The sequence below is a fragment of the Crocuta crocuta genome, unplaced genomic scaffold (genome assembly GCF_008692635.1).
Source record: "Crocuta crocuta isolate KB4526 unplaced genomic scaffold, BGI_CrCroc_1.0 scaffold246, whole genome shotgun sequence".
Taxonomy (NCBI): Eukaryota; Metazoa; Chordata; class Mammalia; order Carnivora; family Hyaenidae; genus Crocuta; species Crocuta crocuta.
The window spans coordinates 2,392,893-2,414,084 of record NW_027531902.1 but is presented as its reverse complement, the minus strand read 5'-3'; the positions used below and the strand labels follow the sequence as shown (position 1 = coordinate 2,414,084).

The following is a 21,192-nucleotide window of genomic DNA, read 5'->3' as shown; positions in this document are numbered from 1 at the left end:
TAATTTCTCACTAAATAATAAAGAGCCAAAATTTTTAAATGTGTGAGAGTAGCTACTTGCACCTGGTAGAAATGTATATACATTGGGTATGTGCCATCTTCTATGGGAAAACGGCCAGTCTAGTTAGGACGACACCCCTAGCCATGCTGTGAATGAAACCACCAAATTCTGAGAACACTGTGCTCCCCACTGCTCTCCAGAGAGGGTTTTAAATGCAAAAGAGAGTCATGTGGATTAAACTTCATCAATAGCCTTCATAGAGGACATGAAACTTTGAGCTCCGAAGGATGCTTTAACCAAGTGAGAACTCAGAGGCTGAAAAGAATGGGGTTGGTNCAGAGGACCGTGGGGGAGAAGAAGGGAGGAAATGGTGGGGGAGAGGGAGAGAGGCAAACCATGAGAGACTCTTGAATGATGAGAACAAACGAGGACTGATTGGGGGGAGGGGGAGATGGGCATGGAGGAGGGCACTTGTGGGGATGAGCACTGGGTGTTATATGGAAACCAAATTGACAATAAACTATTTGTAAAAAAAAAAAAAAAAGAATGTGGTTGTTGAGACTAGGCAAACTCATTCTAAGTGGAGAGACAAGTGAGCGTGGTGTGCACAGAAGACAACAAGCCAGCCAGGAAAACGAGGATGGGGGAGTCGCACGCAGACTAAGAGGCACCATGGAAAGGACCAAGAGCTTGTAGTGACCAGACCAATAAAAGCTGACAGGGTGCTCACACTATGATGGACACCACGGCACACAGGAATTAAACTACAAATCCCTATTTTCCCTCCTCTTTTCACAGAGGGGAAAATCCAGACTCAGAGAAGAGGTAACTGGCCCAGGGTTATACTCACATTACAGGATGGACATTCTTCAAAATGAATACTGGTGTGCAGGGTGAAGGAACAACCTGAAAATATAAAACACATGATTCTGGAAGTGAAGTAGGTCAAATTGTAAGTGAATGTGTCATAAAATAGAAATCTAGAAAGGGGAGATAGTATCTTACCGAGGCTGTGAGGACACATGAGTTTCTCTGCTTCCAACCGGTCTGAAGGAGTCTACCATTTCTAGTTAAAAGTCTATCATTTAAAAACTACAGGGACTAAGATTTATTTGGCTGGAAGATGTATGGAGTTCTAGCAGTGAACAAATCTTTTAATTCGAAAAAAAACAAAGACAATAGCTGTGTGAATCTGTAGATACAACGAATGGACATTTTAAGTAACAGTAGTATTGATGATAGATCATAAATATGTTTAGAAAGATTAAAGGCAAAGGAATTTAAAACATGAAACTAGAATAAGGCATTATTTCTTTTTAAAAAGGCAAAAACTGGGGCACCTCGGTGGCTCAGATGGTTAAGTGTCCAACTTTAGCTCAGGTCACAATCTCACAAACCCACAAACCAGTGGGTTCAAGCCCCGTGCATCAGGTTCTGTGCTGACAGCTCAGAGCCTGGAGTCTGCTTTGGATTCTGTGTCTCCCTCTCTCTGCCCCTCCCCTGCTTGTGCTCTCTCTCAGTCTCTCTGTCTCTTGGTCTCTTGGTCTCTCTCTCTCTCTCTCTCTGTCTGTCTCGGTCAGTCTCTGTGTCTTGGTCAGTCTCTGTCTCTCCCTCTCAAAAATAAACATTAAAAAAAATTTTAAGGCAGAAACTAAGAACCAAATAGAATTTCTAGAAATAGAATATATTGGTATTAAAGAAAAATCAATTTCAGTAGAAGTGTTCAAATAACAGATCACTTCTTGAAACTTTTCTTGTGTATTTACTATGTACTAGGTACTGCTTTCTAGCAGTTGGTCATTAATTCTCACAACAGCCCAATGAGGTAGACACAGCTATTATCTGAACCTTACAGAGATAACTAAAGTAGATTCCGTGTCTATTCAGTCTCTTTGTAAGAATGAAATGAGATTAAAAACAATAGTTTAAAAAATAGGTATCCAATAATTTGCCATATCAGTATTAGTTCTAATAGACTATTCAAGGGGCTTTATATAACAACCATAGTAATGAAAATATATTTGGTACCTTACAAAACACTTCATCTCCTCTGATCCTCACTACAGACATGGAAGCAAAGTACAGTATCATTAAGAAAAAATATCCCAAATTTGGAAAGAAGACAGAAGAGGGACCACTTGCCCTGTCGATGTTATTGTTTAACAAGCTCATCTAAGAAATAGTTATCTAGAATATACCTGCATTTGACTTTGCTATTTACTGTTTGATTAGAGCCTAGACACTATGAAGTTCTGTTGACTGTTGGATTTCTGACTGATAAAAAAAAAAAGTTCACCTAAGATTACAGTTCTATCAAATATAGGACATTAACCAGCTTTACATTCTATTAGCAACATTCCTGTGACCAACATTTCTGTCACATTGTCTCCACCCAAATTCTCCCTTGAACCAGACTAAACCATCTGAATGATTCCTTAAGAGTTAAACTCTTTGACAGGTGTGCATTCTTTATCTGAAAATCACATTTTTAACTTTTTAAACATTAAAAAAGAATGACTTTTGGGGCATCTGGGTGGCTCAGTTGGTTAAGCATCTGACTTCAGTTCAGGTTATATCTCATGGTTTGGTTCATGGGTTCGAGCCTTGTGCCAGGCTCTGTACTAACAGCTCAGAGCCTGAAACCTGTTTTGCATTCTGGGTCTCCCTCTCTCTCTGCCCCTCCCCTGCTCATGCTCTGTCTCTCAAAAATAAACATTTAAAAAAATGTTTTTAAATGATGACTTTTAAAATAACTTAAGAGAAAACATTTTTTTAATTAAAATATATAAAACCTAAGGATATCTTAGAAAAACCTAGTAAGGTTGAACAAGTGGGAACAGACAAGCCAGTAATTCCATCTCTAGGGGACAGTTTCCAAAGAAACATTTGCAAATGCATCCCTCCAGGGAGCTAGGTGCAAGAACACACAGCAATGTTTCATAACAGTAAAACCGGAAACATGGAGTTCAAGGTCCATGAATAGCGGATTGGGAAAATAACTTATGGTATATTAATATACTGGAGCATTTATGCATCAGTGAAAAATCAACCATGACAGCAGCATCCATCACCTTGGGTGAATCTCATATATAATGCTAAAAGTTTTACAAAGAATGCATGTGACTGGATTCCATTTAAATATGGAGATAGGTAGCAAACGTGGTAAAGGAATCCAATGTAACAAGATCATAAAAGTCGGTAAAGTTGTTACCTTTGAAAGGAGGGGATGGTGATATGAGAGGGGATGCATGGAGGGCTTCTGAGACATTAGCATTGCTATTTCTTAACACGATCTTGCCTGATAATTATTCTTTAAACGGAATTGACATGGATTTCAGACTTCTTCTATATATATTTCATTTTTAAGTTAAAAAACATTGAAGAACTAAATTAAGTTGCCTATTTATTCAGTGACCAGTGGGAGGGAGCTGTTTTAGGCTCGCAAGCCTGAGGAGATGGCCAGGAAAACCTCTTATTTCCCAGCCAACATGGAAAGGCTGTTCCCAAGGGCCATATACGGAACTCTGATGCATATGCATTACAGAGTCGCAACGGAGAAGGAAACAGAAGTCAAAGTTGACCTGAGCAGGAGAAAGGGACCCTGCATCAGAGCAAGCCCCAGGTCCAGCTGACCACAGAAGCGGCCTCCGGCCATAGAGCCAGGAGGCCAGTTTAAGACCAGCTCCTCAGCAACAAAGCTCTCATGGGTAGCAGCAAGAGCTTACTGGACTTCAGCAAAAAAAGGCCACTCAAGGGCACACATCCTTTATCTCTGTACGATGTCCAGAAGACTTGTCACCATAAGCTTGTCCCACTACGCTGGCAGCTAGCTCTGACACATACCAACGGCCAAGAGGATGCCAAGAGGATGGTGGCCCCCTGGAGAGGCCCCGAGTCCACCCCTCTGGGGCCCGGCTGCACCTTCCAGCAACAAGCATACCGCCCTCAGGTGCTCACACAGGTCCTGAGGGGAGGCGGGGCAGGCAAGGGAGAGAAAGGGAGGAGAAAACAGAGGCTTCCGCCTCCACAACAGAGACTGGAGCCCCGGGCCCCACACTCAGAGGTGAGCAAGTCAGCCTCAGGGCATGCCTCTGCCGGCTCCTTTCTGAGCACTGTTAAATCCAGTTTTAACTTGTCTAGCTTTACTGATATGCCCAAAGGCCTGTAAGAGAGACTGACGGTGCAGTGCAGTCTCCTTTCAGGAGCGATCATCTTGGATTGGCCCCAAACTTGGGGAACATCACAGGATGCAGGATACAGCAGGAGCAGGCTCTCACTACCTGTTCCCAAGTCACCTGAGACACAGCTGCTCTATCTGCCCACTCGGTCAGATCACAGAGTCCCCCAGCAAAATCTGGTTTCAGATTAAGTTTATTTCTAATCTTTATCTCAAGGGTGAAAACGGCCCTATGGTCCATGGCAGCAGCTGGAACAAATCCCTCAGGCCAACCTTCCCCAGGTTTCCCCCATCCTGGCCTAGATGCATTACGGGCTACATATTTCACAGCGCCCAGTACAAAATTAAAATACGAGGCCCCTTGTTGAAAAATTAAGAATTTTAAGATTGTGGTAGCAGAGCACTAGAACAAGCATGGGGCCCTTCTGAGAACGGGGTCCGGTGTGACTCATAGGTCACAAGCCCAAAAGCTGTCCCTACCCCTCGACCATTTAGTGCTATGTGCTCTCAAAAGCCTGAGTAACCCGCACCACCGCCCCGTCCGTGGAGAGAGGAGAAGAGGCAGCCAAGGGGTGTCAATCACCCAGAGAGGAAGGTGCCCAGGGCCCCGCGGCGAGCCAAAGAGGCCCTCCCCAAAGGGCAGCTTGTTTTTTTCCACTTGCTAGAAAAATAGCTCAGAGCTGATCTCCTGTGACCAGCAGATCGATGATAACGTCATTATGTATGGAGGCTCCATTTCAACCTTTTTTTCCAGTTCTATTTTTGTAAGTCATTTTACACAGCAGGGGACTTGATGGGGATCTCTCCGGGTCTGAAATCCTCTGGGGGGATGCAAGAACCTAGGCAGTGTCCTGAGTTGTCCCCAGGGCAGTCCTCCTTCCAGAAGGCCACTCCAGCACCTGTGAAGCCAGCCCCAGGCTGGCTGTTTCTTCTACGGCTGTTGTAAGAGTTCATGCAGGTGCCAGGCGACAAGCACAGAGCATCCTCTGGCACCGAGTGAACGCTCAATAAATGTAGCTACTTTTGTACCTATGAAGCCCCTCTGTTTTCATATTTCATATGATTGCTTTTGTTGCTCTGTAAAACATTTATTCCATCTTTTCCCTTCTGAACTAACACTTGTGCTAATTCCAGGACAGAAACACGGTTACCAATAGGTGTCTTCATTCATGTAAGTCAGCCACTGAGCCTATGAAACGGAGCCTCATTCTCCTGCGTCTCCTGGAAGACACAGGTCACCTTCAAAGGTCTCACAGCTGCTGTAGCATTGTCGTCACTTGGGTTATGTACCTGCAAAACATGTTAGCACATGTACCCTAGTATACAGGTTACTTATTATATGTTTAACTGTACTCCCATACCTATCTTAAAACACTCCCAAAAATAGAAAACTTTAAAGACAAAGATGAAATATACATTTTGCTCTTGCAAAACTACTAATACTTGGGGGAGAGCGTTTTGATTGAATAAGTTCTACTACTTGTTAAAACCTTGAGCTAAAGCTTTGTAATGTAACTATTCATAGGTCTGGTTTGGAATGAATTTTATTACTCAACTGGCTTTCAAAAGCTGTCATAGCTAAAAAAAGATTTCTGGCAAAGAGGGGTAACTCCAAAGCAAAGATGTACCTTGTGAGTTGTACTAAATAAATCCTAATTCTCATTCAATTATACAAATTTTTGTTGAAACATCACTAATAAAATATCTTCCTCCTTTTAAAAAAAGATGTCAATCTTTTTTTAATTTTTAGCTACTTCTAAGGCGTGCCATTTTTCACAAATGGGGTCAAGCCACATAGATACTCTTCATTTTGAAATTTCAAAAACAGCCTTAAAAAGTTTACTTCCTAGTTTTTGTTTAATTTACAAAGAGAGAGTTTTTATAGATGATCATCACAATCAGCTATGGAATCACGTAACAGTAACCTTTCCAAACATCGGTTTTGAAAATCAACTCCCATCGCCACCGCTGTTTTTGTAAAGCACCTTAACACAGCGCACTCCACAAATTACTTTCGAAAAGCAATCACTTCCCCTCTTTGTCCATGAAGGGAGTTTTTTTCCTAAAATATTTGCTAAGCACGTATTACTGACAACCAGTTGTCATCGTACAAAAGGTCAGCAAGTTTGAAATAGTTGCCTACTGGTGAAAAAAAAAATGCATAATTCATCTTCAAGTTTGATGGCTTTTAAGAGCATGTTGCCAGAATGCTTTCATGGTGACTCCCCATCTCCTTACAGAATGTTAAGAGGATTCTGTTGTACTTGGAGATCTTGTTTTTGTAACAATTATCACACTGATGATATGCTATCTCATTTTCAGCACACCTTGGCTTTGCTGCATGAGCTCGCCAATAAAAGATACAGTAAAACAATTTTGTCAGTGGTGCTGTATTTGTACTCTTACCCAGGAATCTTTATTCTAGTCCAAGCAGTAAGTATTAGTGAGAACACTTACTTCCATGGTTTTTCCAAAGCATTGTTGTATTAAAGAAGTAGTTTTCTGCGGAGAATGGATCTTCAGGGATACATTTTTTTAATGTTGTGCATGCCATGTGTGCACACGTGCACACACACACACACCCCCCAACTCTATGGATAGCTCATAACTGAATAGTCCAATAAATACCATAGGCTGAGATATGTTGGGGTTTATCTGTGTTTTATCCAGATGCCCAATGCTTCATAATTTGTTCTAACACCGGGCAATGTTTTCTCTGCATCTTCCAACAATGTATGCAGACAAGTACCTATTCCTTTTGTGCTGTGTGGTTTCCTTGTTTTATTTTAGTCATTATGGCATGTGGCTCTTTTACTCTGCTGGTAAGAAAACTGAAGAAGGAAAAAAAACCACCTCTAAACATTTATCACTATGTTTAGTGAATTCTGTGAGGAACTAAATTCAGAACCTAGGGTTTCAAACATGGCTTTGAAAAAGTGTAGTGGTTTGGGGACCTATACCAAATGCCTAGTTTCTAAATATCTTGCTAATCCATATGGCTCATATCATCAGCCTACATCTCAATGCGCCATATGCACTTAGGGATGGGTGTATTACTAGCGAGGGGTGTATATAAATCCACATTCAATCCAGACTTCTTGATAATTTCAATGTTTTGTCATCTTGTCCAGTCTGGGGAGATCATTTGCATTTCATAACACACTCTGGAGGGCTCTGGGCCCTCACTGCCCAGGGCCATCAGCTCTGCCATTCTTCTTGTTGCTTTAACTTGTCTGACAGCTTGTTGTCAGACTTCAGTTCTCATTCTATTACTTGCTAACTGTCTGACCTGGGAGAACAATCATAAGAGCACTTTCAACCCCTCTGTTCTCAGTCCACCTGCCACCACTCCTACAGTGTGTGACATGTGACACCTGAGAACACTGGGATCCATCCACAAATAAAATATTAGGAAGGCTGATAGCTTATGTTAAAATGCATGTAAGTAAGCACATTGCATGTTATCATTTGGATGCAAAATAATTTATGGCTATAACTCCCTATGCGTTTACATGAATAAGTCACTTGATTTTTTTAAAAAAATGCATGTAAGTAGACATTTTAATATTTTCATTCCACATCCTAATGGATCATCCTACATACTTCACTTTGGGAACAGTCCTCAATTGAAATGTATTGTGTTCCAGGGAGTAATTTATCAGAACAACAGTTATCACTACAATCCATTTCTCAAATATTCTTGCAACCCAATGGGCTTTCCTAAGGGAGAGACAATGGTCTGAAGTTAAAGCTGGTCTCTGGACTCCTGCTTAATCGGATACAGCCACAGAGTCTCCCATGGGGCAGGATTGTTGTCTATCCTGGGTAGTGGGCATGAACAGTGAGAACTACAGAGCCAGATGGAGAAGCAAACACATAAATAAGTGTAGTGAACGCTGTAATAAAGGCACACACAAGGACCCATTGGAGACCAAATAAGGAGAAGTTCAGGAAAACTTCACACTAGAGGCAAGTGAGCAAGCTTTGAAGGAAGGGTGAAATTTCAGTGGGAGGGAGGAAGCAGTGGGGGCAGAGTTGCAGGATAAATGGTAAAATGTTTGGGGAACATGAAGTTATCCAGAACTGATCAGAAGGAACAGGAGGTGAAATTGATTTCTCTTATGGATTTAGAATGTACTCTCCTACATTAATATTGTACAGTGCTTTCTTGAAAGAGTGGGAGGGTTTTTTATTAACTATTATTATCATTTCCTTGGTAAGAAATGAGGTCTCCTAGTGTTATCCTCCATAGTGCTTGAGTCTGGAAATTGTGAAAAAACTTGGAAGCCATGTTAAGGAGTTGGACTTCATCCAAGATGCATTCGACAGTAGCTTATAGGTGGTAGGGAAGGGCTGTTTTTAAGTAAAGGTGAAGCATGATTAGATACCTTCCACAGCATTCATGGGGATATGCTCAAAACAGTCCAAGTTCTACTAACATCAGAATCACCTGGAAAGCTTGTAAAAAATGCAAATTACCAGGCCCCACCCTAGATCTTCAAAATCAGAATTCCTAGAGCTGCATACAGACAGCTATTTGCACTTCAACAGACTCTCCAGCCAAATTCTTTTCCTGTATTATCATCCCACTCCCTCACCCACACCCCAAATAATTCAGGCAGGTATGAAAAATTAAGATCAAGGGCATTACTGGTTTTATGAAATAACTATGTGACTGGTTTATGAGATAGAATGTATCAGCAAGTTATTGTGTTTCTAATTTAGCATTCCTGATAGTTACCTATTCTTATGTTTGAACTTGAGTCTATGTTCACTTCCAGTTCAACTTTAAGCTTACTGTTATTAAAAAGAGTCTAGTTTTTCCCACTCCCAAACTTCTATCCTTCTATCCCAAACTCCTTTACCTCATTCCCAAGTTTTACATACATCATATGGTCAAGGCCAGGTGCTTCACCTTTTAACATTTTGATCTTCACATCATAATGAAAAAGGTTTTATTTTTTTTTTTTTAATTTATTTTAAACGAGAGCATGAGGGGGGCAGAGAGAAGGAGAGAGAATCCCAAGCAGGCTCCGCACTGTCAGCGCAGAGGCCAATGCAGGGCTCGAACTCATAAACCAGGAGATCGTGATCTGAGCCGAAACCAAGAGTCAGACACTTGACCAACTAAGCCACCCAGTTGCCCCTATTATTCTTAGATTTTAAATGAGATTGAAAACTGGGCTACAAAAGATGGGATGGCGTTAGCAAGTAGCAGAACTAGATTTTGAAATCTGACTTCAAAACCTGTGCTCTTGGAATTAAGAAGACCAGCAATCACAAATGTTGGCAAGGATGTAAAAGAACTGAAACCCCCCACACTGCTGATGGGTATGCAAGTAGCGCAATCACCCTGAATAACAGTCTGACAGTTTCTCTTAAGGTTAAATGTAGCCTTATCATATGACCCAGAAATGTATTCCTGTACTTGTCCCCCCAAAATGAAACCTACATCTACACTGAGAGTGGTACATAATGTTGATCGTGGTTTTGTTCATAATAGCCCAACACTGGAAACTACCAAACTGTCCAACGAGATGAATGGAATAAAAATTGCAGTGTATCTGTACAACCGAATACTGCTGGGCAAGGAGTTAGAATGTACTAAGCCTCACAACAACATGAATGGAACCCAAAAACTTTAAGGAAGCCAAATATCGAAGAGTACTTACTCTGTGGTTCCATTATATGTAGTCCTAGGAAAGGTAAAAACACATCTGTAGTGACAGCAGCTTCCCCGGGCTGGGGCAGGGGTATTGAGTACAAAGGAGCATGGGAGAGAGAACTTTTGAGTGATGCGACTGTTTGAGATCTTGATTGTGGTGGACTGACATTTGTCAAAACTCATTAAATTGTACACTGAAAATGGGTTTGTTGTATCACATACATATAGTCAATAGAATAGATTTAAAAAAAAAAAAAAAAAAAAAGCTTATGCTTTCCCTAAACCACATGGCCTCTGTTTTTCTAACTCTACCCTAAATCACACCCCACCCACAAGCTGAAAGGATGGTATGAGGTGTTGTGGCTTCTGCAATAGAGACCTGGGAGCCTGCACAGCACACCTGCCCCTATAATCTCACACCAAAAACACACTTGGTCACGCCCAAGTTTATTCCTTTATTGGGCTCTAAATGTAGTTAGCCTGAGCCTTCACCCATCAGGAGCTGCCTTGGTGTTCCTGGTTACCTGTGCCAAGGAACTGAACTGCAGGGTTCCCAGAAACTTCTTCACACTGGGCTGGCAGGGCAGCCCCCTCAGAGAGACGTGCTACCTGGTCCCTACCTTGCTCCTCCCCAGCCTCCTGTCAAGAAACCTTTCAGTGGGACCCCAAGCCAAAAACAATGGCAAAGCTGTTGCCTATGCTAGTTTCCTTCTGCATACCTCTCAGCCTGGGAAGGGGCTTCTGGGAGGCAGGATCAGGGTGTAGGCTCCATTCTCTGAAACCCAACACTTTCTCAGCCATCCAGAGGCAACTTCCAGAAGCGCTTTCTTGACTCCTTCTCCAACTTCCCCCTCATAGGACAACTGTGCCCTCTCCAGCCTCTGAATTTGCTGGTTTCCTGGACTTCTGATGAACAACTTAATTATACTGCATATGATATAGTCTTATTCACTAATTGCTTTGTGTGTCTTCCCTAAGGTGTCTGAGAGGACAGATTTTTACTGTTGTACTTACAAGGCAATGGTACTATATTGATGGACTGTTTGACTGATCCCACCTTTACCTCTGGAAAAATACCCAAAATGCCCATGTTTGTCCACTCTGAAATCTTATAGCCATACCACAGGAATGCAAAAGATTATGAGAGACTGCTGTGAACAATTACAGGTTTCCTCTGCTATCCAAAAGCAGAGTTCTTATGAAAGCTTTCATAAACCAAAATGGCATAAAGCAAAGAAGTAATTGCCAATAATTTATATGGAAAAAAATTTGAGCATTCCCAGACCTAAAAAATAACATGCCTCAGGCTTTTCTAATACCTTATAATAGCATCTTGCTAATAGATGCACAAAATAAGTCAAGATAAAACACAGATACTCACAAGTACAGTTTAAAGCTATGGCAGCTTAATACTGTGATGCTGTGGGGCACCTGGGTGGTTCAGTCGGTTAAGCATCCATCTTCAGTTCAGGTCATGATCTTGTGGTTCCGGAGTTTGGGTCCCTCATCGGGCTCTGCGCTGACAGCTCAGAGCCTGGAGCCTGCTTCAGCTTCTGTGTCTCCCCCTCTCTGCCCCTTCCCCATTCATGCTCTGTCTCTCTGTCTCTCTTAAAAATAAATAAATATTTTTTAAAAAGCTGTGATGCTGAGTTTAGTTCCCTGGGAAGGAGCTTGGAAGCACTACTTTCACTGCTTGGAGTGCATGCAGTCTCTATAATATACATTATGTATATAATATAATGATTTGCTACAGAAACACCTAATGCTATTTTTGCCCTTTGCCTTTTTTTGTGAAATTAAAAATCCTATTCAGATTTCTTTTGGTTAACAAAAAAGTACTAATGTAGGTTTTTTCATGAAAATGAAGTGACATAATGCAAACTTTCAAAAAGCAGGGGGATGCCTGCATATGCCAACAAATCAGACAATCTAGGAAAAATGGATTAATTTCTAGAAACACACAACCTATCAAGAGTGAATCATGAAAAAATAGAAAATCTGAACAGACCAGTTACTATTAAGGGGATTGAATCGGTAATCAAAAACCTCCTGACAAAGATCAGTCCAAGACTAGATGGCTTCACTGGTGAATTCTACCAAATATTTAAAGAATTAATACCAATCCTTTTCAAATGCTTTCAAAAAAATAGAAGAGGAGAGGATACCTCCAACCTCGTTTTACAAGGCCAGCATCACTCTGATACCAAAGCCAGAGAAGGACAATAAAAAAAGTATAAGCCAATATCTCTGATGAATGTAGATGCGAAAATCCTTAACCAATTAGTAGCAAACTGAATTCAACAGTACATTAAAAGGATTACACACCATGATCAAGTGAGATTCATTCTAGAAGTGCAAGAATGGTTCAACACCTGCAAGTCAGTCAATGAGCATGTTAACAATAGGATAAAAATTCATCATCCTTTCATGATAAAAACTCTCAAACTGGGTATAAGAAAACATACTTTAAAATTAAGTGCCATATATGACAAGCCAACAGGTTACATTATATTCAACCATGGAAAGTTAAGATCTTTTCCTCCAAGATTAGGAATGAGACAATAATCTTCATTCTCACCACTTTTATTCAAAGTGGAAGTCCTAGACAGAGCAATTAGGCAAGAAAAAGAAATAAAAGGCATCCAAATTGGAATGAAAGAAGTAAAAGGGTCTCTATTTGTAGATGATAGAAGATCATCTACAGAAAATCCTAAAGACTCCACACACACACCTAAAAAAAAAAAAAAAAAAAAAACCACCAAAAAACACTTCAATAAAAGTTTCAGGATAAAAAAAAAATCAGTATGCAAAAATCAGTTGTGTTTCTACATGCCGACAACAAATTACCAGAAAGAGAAATTAAGAAATCCATTCCGCCTACAGTAGAATCAAAAGGAATAAAATACTTAGGAATAAAATTAACCAGGGAATTGAAAAATCTGTACACTGAAAACTATGTATCACTGATGAAATTAAAGATGACATAAATAAAAGGAAAGATGTTCTGTGTTCTTAGATTGAAAACATATTGTTAATGTGTTCATACTATGCAAAATGATCTACAGACTCAATGTAGTATTTATTAAAATTCCAATTATATTTTTCACAGAAGTAGGAAAACAATCCTAAAGTTTGTATGGAACCACATAAGACGTTGAATAGCTAAAGCAATCTTGACAAAGAAGAACAAAGCTGAAGACATCATGCTTTCTGGCTTCAAACTATATTATAAAGCTATGGTAATCAAAACAGTGTGGTATTGGCATAAAAATAGACACATGGAGAAATGGAACAGAATAGAGAGCTCAAAAATAAACCCATCTATCTATGGTTTATAAGAACCAAGAATATACAAAATGGAAAGAATAGCCTCTTTAATAAATGGTTTTGGGAATATGGGACAGTCACATGAAAAAAAATGAAGCTAGACACTCCCCCCCCCCCACTGTACACCCATACACAAAAATTAACTCAAAATGGATTAAGGACTTGAAAACCCAAAACCATAAAACTTGTAAGAGAAAATAGAGCTGGTAAACTCCTTGACATTGGAAAGGAGTTTTTGGATTTGACACCAAAAGCAAAGTCAACAAAAGCAAAAACATCTAGCTAGAAAGCTTCTATACACAGAGGAAATCATCAACAAAAGGCAACCTATGGAATAGGAGAAAATATTTACAAACCACACATCCAGTAAAGGGTTAATATCCAAAATATATAAGGAACATCTACTACTCAAGAACAAAAACCCCAAATAACCCAATATAAAAATGGGCAATGAATCTATGCATTTTTCCAAAGACATAGAAATGGCCAACAGGCACAGGAAAAGGTATTCAACATCACTAATCATCAAAGAAATGCAAATCAAAAACACAATGAGCATACCTGTTAAAATGGCTCTGACCAAAAAAGATAATAGCTAATGAAGGCTGGTGAGGACATGGAGAAGAAAGACCCCTTGCACATGCTGGTAGGAATGTAAACTGGTGCAGTCACCATGGAAGACAATATGGAGATTCCTCAAGAAATTAAAAATAGAACTACTATAGGACCCAGTAATCCCATTTCTGGATGTCTCTCCAAAGGAAACAAAACCATTATCTCAAAGAGAGATCTATACCTCCATGTTAAGTGCAGTATTACTCACAGTAGCCAAGATATGGAAATAACCTAAGTGTTTATTGACAGATTAATGGATCAAAAAAATGGGATACACGCACACACACACACATGCGTGCACACACACGCACACAACTGAATATTATTCAACCTAAAAAAGGAAATCCTGTCATTTACAACAATATGGATAAATCTAGATGGCATTATGCTAAGTGAAATAAACCAAAGAAAAGCATAGTATTACTTATATGTAAAATCTAAAACAAAAAGTTTTAAGGTCAAACTCACAGAAAGTAAAAAGTGATTGTCTGGACATGGAGGAAATGGAGAAGTCAGTAAACGCGTAAAAATTTTCAGCTGGGGGGCGCCTGGGTGGCTTAGTCGGTTAAGCGTCCGACTTTCGCTTAGGTCATGATCTCGCGGTTGTGGGTTCGAGCCCCGCGTCGGGCTCTGTGCTGACTGCCAGCTCAGAGCCTGGAGCCTCTTTCGGTCTGTGACTCCCTCTCTCTCTGACCCTCCCCTGCTCACGCTGTCTCTCTCTCTCTCTCCTAGAAATAAATACAACATCAAAAAATTTAAAAAAAAAAATTAAATGCAAAAACCTTCATTTAAAAAAAAAAAATTTTCAGCTGGAAGATGAATAAGGTCTGAGGATTTAATGTATAATGTAGTGACTGTAGTTGGTAACACTGTATGGTATAAGTGAAATTGCTAAAAGATTAGAACTTAGATGTTCTAAATGAAGAAAACAGAAGAGAGGTGATGGGTGTGTTAATTAACTCAATGGGGGAATCCTTTCACAATGTATACATAAAACAAATCATCTCATTGTATACTCTAAATATTTTACAGTTTTTTCAGTTATATCCCAATAAATCCCAAAAAAAATGCTGTAACTATAAACCAACCACTGTTCCCACAGACAGCTTCTCATTTAGTTTTCTATAGACCAAGTAGTTTATGTGTGTTTTGTATCTGCAAAATCTCAAAGGGGAGAATTGCGAAATACCTCACCAGGGAGCTTAGCATAAGATTTCCTTTGTTTCTTTCCTGGAACAATCTCCAGAATCTTATTGACATAAACTAAATGTGGTTTTTTTGTTCTTTTTGCCCTTTGTCAATGGAGTATATATTGCTAAGTCCTTTTATCCAGCAGTAACTTAAAAACAGCACAGCAGATCAGAGAATGTCCCAGTTTCAACCCTGACAATGAATTTGAGTCTTTGTGCAATATAAGGGGGTAGAGATGGATCGAAGAGTAAAGACCAGGGCACTAAAGTCCAGGTGAAACCAAACTTACAGGGCATTGAGTTACCTGCAGAGGGATGCAGGAAGCCCAGGTTTACACTCTGAAGGTGAACACTCTCCCAAAGAGAGGAGGGAGCCAGCAAGACAAGCAAAGTCAAGCAGGATGGCCTAGATCAAGAAGAGAAGGGTAGCTTACTGGCTGTGTAATCCTGAACAATCTTATATAATCCTTTAAACTTCCTGAGCCTCATTTTCTCAGCTGTAAAATAGAGATTTAAAAAAAAAAACAAAAAACCAGTTTTATGCCCTAACTCTTGCACATGTACCACTATGGAGATGTATTAACTTTTCCAGAATTTCATATAAGTGGAGTCATAGAGTAGGTGCTCTTTGACGTCTGGTTTAATTTTTTTGTTTTTGGATCCATCTGTTTTGTGATTCTTTTTCATGGTGTTCTTTTTCATTGCTAAGGAGAGTTTCATTATATGAATATACTATGATTTATCCCATTTACCTATTGTTGAGCCTTTCAGTAGTTTCCAGTTTGTGACCATTGTAAACAAAACTACTATCAACACTGTGTATAACTCTGTGTGTATATGTTTCCTTTGTATTAGGTAAATACCTAGGAATGAGATTGCTAGGTCATATAATAAGGGTACGCTTAACTTTAGGAGAAACTACCAAGCTTCTTTTCCAAAATGATGGTACCATTTTGTATGCCAACCAGCCACGTATGAGAGTTCCATTTTTTCCACACCCTCACCAACACTTGTTATTGTTAGTCTTCTTAATTTGAAAAGCACAGATTTTAAAGTCAGACAGACCTCAAATTCTAGTTCTACCACTTGCTAACCCCATAACCTTGGATAAGTCATCTGATCTTATTGAGTCTAGTTTTAAAATATTCTCATTTTAAAAATGAGAATATTTATACGATGGAGTTTTGTGTGGAAGGCAGAAATATATTCAATTATTTAGCTTACCTAATTATACCCACTCTTTATTCTCGATTCTGAAGGCCATTATGTCTGAAGTTATAATTTAAGAGCCCTATTAAGATGTCTTTGTATATAAATTACCTGAAATTAGGTGCAGCCTGATGCCCATGGGCTCACCACAGTGGTGCCCACGATCAGGTAGAGCCAGAGTTCTGCCTTCATACCTACTCCCAGGTAGAGAAGGAAGGAGCCTACCCTCCAAATACTGTGTCTATTCAACCCTAGAACTTTCTCTCCAGCACTGGATAATGGGAAAGTTGTGGAACTTAGTCATTAGCCAATTTCTTAAAACTTCGGGGTCTTTTCACATGTAAAATAATATTCCCTCCATAGGATTATTGTTGAAGATCAATATGCTATGCAATAAGAGTTTTACTTCCATTAGAGAGATAAAAGAGTATGTCCAGATAAGGACCTTCTGAGAACAATCAAATGGCAAATTCAAGTCCCTCTTCTCAACTTTCCTAGCCATGTTGGAGGTGATGAGCTTCTATGGCAATAGGGAGTTGAGAAAGTTCACTACAGAAGGGGCCAACATCACAGTATCCCTATATAGTGCAGAAGAGAAGGAAACAGGACATCAGAGGCCAAGCTAGAAAGGCAGGCAAAACATGGAGCCCTGGGAATCCCAATTCAGTAGATCTGAGATGAGCTCCAGAAAATCTCCACGTACTCAGGCTTCCCAGCTGACTGATACACAGGTGTGGAAACTATAGACGAGCAGGTTCTCAACATGTGGCCATCTGACCAACAACATCAACATCACGTGTGAACTTAATAGAAACACCACTTCTCAGGCTCCATCTCAGACCTATTCAATCAGAAATTCTGGAAGTGGGACCCAGCAATTTGTGTTTTTAAAAGCCCTCCAGTTAATTCCAATGCATGTCCAAGTTGGAGAACCACTATAGCAGGCCAGTGACCATTAAGGACCTTCAATACAGAAGGGCTGATGCCAGAGTGGGAGAAACAAGAAGGGAACAGATTCCTGAGAGAAAAATCAGGGAGCACTACTGGGTCCAGGCCAGATGGCCGTGGTCACACATAGGATGAAGACTGGATCTGGCTGCCCTTACTCTACTCTTTCCCTCTACTTCCTGCTCATTTGGGTGAATAAGGCGGGCAGCTTCTATCCTGGTGGTCAGAAACAGGTTGAGCTCCCTTGGCTTTGTTATTTTATTTTGAATTTCAGTCTAGTTTAGCACATTGGTTGGAACTGGCTGCTAATCCCAGTGTACAAGACACCAGACATTGGTCTAAAATGTATTAGGGGGCTCCTGGGTCACTCAGTTGACCATTTCAGCTCAGGTCATGAGCTCATGATTGTGGGATTGAGCCCCAAGTTGGACTCTCTGCCACACATGGAGTCTGGTTCTCTCTCCCTCTCCTTCTCCCTTTTTCTCTGCCCCTCTTCCCTGCTTGTGCACGTTTTCTCTAAAAAAAATATATACATATAAGATGTGTTAGACTGTGATAACCAAGCTTTAAAAAGGCATAGGGAAAAGAAAAAAAAAAAGGACAAGAAAACACGCCAAGTTAGAGACAAAAGGGTGGGCTAATCTTAAAATCACAATGGGTTCCTAATCCTAACCTCTCCTTCCAACACACATGAGAAGGGAATGGGCTAGGGTCCCAGTGTGGGAAGCAGAAAGAGTTACAGGTATGGCCATTGGCCCAACTAGAGGAGGACAGGACAGTTTCCCAAGCTGTGTTCCAGGAGATATAACAGGTGTAGTGAGGCCAAAAAATAAATAAAAGGAAGGAGTGGTGGTCAAAAAAGTCTGGAAAATTGCTTTCAACAGCTCTCACCTGGAAATTCACATTGCATGTTTGTATGCAAGTAGTTCACATTGCACATTTTTTAAAGGTGCTGAGAACCCCTGTAATATGGGAACCTGTTTAACTTCATTTGATCCAGTATTTCCCATCTTTATTGGGCACAGACCCCTCCTTCTTGGAAGCATCACATGAAAGAGTGTTCTGCAGAATGTCAGCTTGGAAAACACAGCACTCTGAGAATTGTCTGATGGGACTTCCTTGCTGTTCACCTCCTGGTTCTTCCACTGCAATCCACCAGCCTGCTTGCCTTTCCCCCATGGATTCAGACCAACCTAAACAATTAAACCTAGTTCCATCTTGAACAGGAAGTCTAAAAACAGCCTCTGCTTTATGCAACCCTATTAAGTGTCAGGCTCTATTCTTGGTATTCTTGGTCTCTTGCCTAGGCACATTTATTTTTCATCCAGACTCTGTTGCCAGACCTGTGTCCTTGACATTCTTCCTCCAGAATCCTGGGCCAGGGTTCTTAAAACCCAGACACGAGCCTGACCTGCCTCCTGCCTCTGGTTCTTCCAGAACTGAGCCCAGCCTGCTGGGTGGCACGCCCTTTCCTTTTGCTCCCCACTTGGGCTATCTCTGAGCGTGACCTTGGACGTTCTGGTTCCCAGTACCTGTGCCCTTTCCTCTAGAAGCATTCCTGCCCCTCCCCTGGGTGTTCCATGTTCTGGTCCCACTCAGATGCGAACTCAGTGATCAGAGCGCTTTGTTGATAATTTTCAGGTGTTTATCTCAAGAGTGGTGCATTTTGGCAATAAGGAATGATAGTTCCTACTAATACATCTGCCAGGGCTCAGACTGAGTTTCCCATCTGAACTCTCTGCTGACAGTTACAGTGTATCCAAGTCAGGTGACCATGGCCTGTGCAGGTAACCAAAAGAGTACTAGAATTGGGAGCAATTTGCATTCAGGACCTACATCTGGGACCTTAAACAAGTCCTTGACCTCTTTGAGCCTACGTTCTCCCATCTGTAAAATGAGAATAATAATACCTGTCCTGCCTACCTTAAAAGGGGGCAGGAGGAGTACTGAGATGAAATAAAGTACTACGGGCTCTTTGAAAGTGTACGTTGCTATAATAATGCAACACATTTATTATCAGTTTATGACTTAGTGTCTTCCCACATCACAGACTCAGGACAGGGCGGGGCTAGGGGTTTGGCTTTTTTTCTACTCTTTTTAAAGGTACAACTATCTTTCAAAGGTGGACTCTACAAACTTAAGTTATGAAGGGACAGGGATTTTGCTGACCACTTCCCCCAGCCACCCCACTGAATTAAGAGTTTAGGTGAAGGGACCCATTCAGCCTGTTGCTTTGGCACAGAAGCATAGCCATAAACTCAATGGGGTGGCTACTGGACCCAGGGAGATTTGAGTCACTTCTCTGGCTAGATAAGCACTTTGCCCAGGGAGCAAAGCCCACAGAGCAGGCTCTCCCCACCAGAATAAAAGCCATGGGCCTATTGATGAAATGGAAATAGAAGGATGTGGGACCCATCGGAGGAGACACGGTAACAGTGGGTGACAATTGCTCTGGAATCAGAGGACATAGAGTCCCAGCTTACCCCTTACTAGGGGGCCTCAGACATAAAACTTTGTTTCTCTGGCCCTTATACTTCTAACTGGAAAGAACAGCACCTGCTCCATGGGTTGATGAGGCAGCAGGTAAAAGCCACCAGTGCACCATGGGAAGGCAAGCTAGAGGTGGTGTCATGGCGCTGATGGGGCAGCAGTGGTAGTAAAATGGTGGTGGAGACAGAGGGGATGGTAGCGGTGTACAGCTGAACTGGATTCTGGAAGGAAAAAATGGAGTCTGTTTGAAATCACCAGAAGCCATGTCCAGGCTGGAAAGAGAACCGTGTACTTCCAAGGATCCAGACCACAACAAAGACCCCTGACAAAATGGCTCTTGGCCTCCCATTCCCATGGGATCTTAGTGACCACCTTTCTAGAGTCCAGGAAGGCTTTGGTCACCAGGGGCACTCAGTGGAGGCACAAACCTCTCTGTTATGGGGATGACCCAGGGTGCCAGCAGAGGGGGGTGGGAGGTAACAGAATGCCTGCTTTCTCTTTCTGTGTGGTCCTGGGTCACTGGACCACAGAGCTCAGCGGGCTGCAGACAAGGCTGGCAACTGAATCCCTTTTGAGTTCCAACCTATAATCTTCCACTTTCTGGTGAGGCAGGCTTCAGCCATTCTAACAATCATCCAGTGAGGCCCATGTGGGACCCATTACTTCTGACCTCAGGGGAACGTCAGGTCAGATCAGGAGAGGATAACTGATCAGCTCTTAGGAAAATTGAAGAGCTCTGCTGCTCCAAGTGTGGCCCGGGGACCAGCAGCAGCAGGGGGCTGCTTAGAAATGCAGACTCCCAGGCCCCGCCCCACCCCATACCTACAGAATCAGAGTTGGAATTTGAACATATTTGGGGGTATCAGCAGGGCTACATTCCTTCTGGGGGCTCCACAGGAAAAATCCCTTTCCTTGCCTTTTCCAGTTTTAAAGGCCACCTAAACTCCTTGGCTCTAGCCTCCTTGCTCTACCTTCAAAAACAGCAGAACATTCAAGAAAATTTAAGAGCACTAATACAGTGAGCTGCCTCTAGACTTACACTCTTTCAGTCTCTGGTGTTGTCTTTCACAGTATTAAATATTCATTCCTGTTCATTCAATAGATATTCCGTAGGCACCTACCTCATGCCAGACATTGTGCTAGACTCAGGAGACAATCTGGCACAGTCTAGGTCCCAAAGAGCTCTGGAACAGTGTATGCTCCAAAGAAATGGAAGCCAAGGCCGTGGTCATAGCCAGTCTTCTGGGGCCAATGTTTCCCTGGCTGCATTCAGGGAGATGCCCAGAGCCACCTTCCCTTGTAGATACCTCTCCCCTTGCTGTTGAATGGTAGAATACAATGAGCAGTTATGACTGCAAGTGCTAGAATTAGTACCTTGCATACTGTAGGGATATACTGTACAGACATAAAACAGAATTGCTCAGCTGTGGCTAACTGCCTTGCCTTCCTCTCCTTCCTTCTTTCTCTACAATTGTCCTACCCTGAAGAGGCCTCCTTTAGTCTTTTCTACCATTTTTTCCCTAGGTCTTCCGAAAATCTCCATGTGCATTTTACCAGCGTATATATAGCAA

General features: G+C 41.5%; 1 long non-coding RNA gene across 8 annotated transcripts in view; it reads right to left on the bottom strand.

Moving 5' to 3' along the window:
• Positions 1 to 21,192, bottom strand: part of LOC144239866 (uncharacterized) — a 36,461-nt gene that overhangs the window by 12,334 nt on the left and 2,935 nt on the right. For 6 of the 8 annotated variants that reach the window (XR_013337506.1, XR_013337508.1, XR_013337509.1 and 3 more), the window contains exons 2-3: positions 5,329 to 5,467; positions 851 to 906 (exon numbers count right to left, since the gene is read on the bottom strand). This is a non-coding gene — a long non-coding RNA (uncharacterized LOC144239866). Of the gene's footprint in view, positions 1 to 850; positions 907 to 1,005; positions 2,777 to 5,328; positions 5,468 to 21,192 lie in introns of those variants that run through there. The other 2 variants (XR_013337510.1, XR_013337507.1) reach the window with 2 other exon arrangements.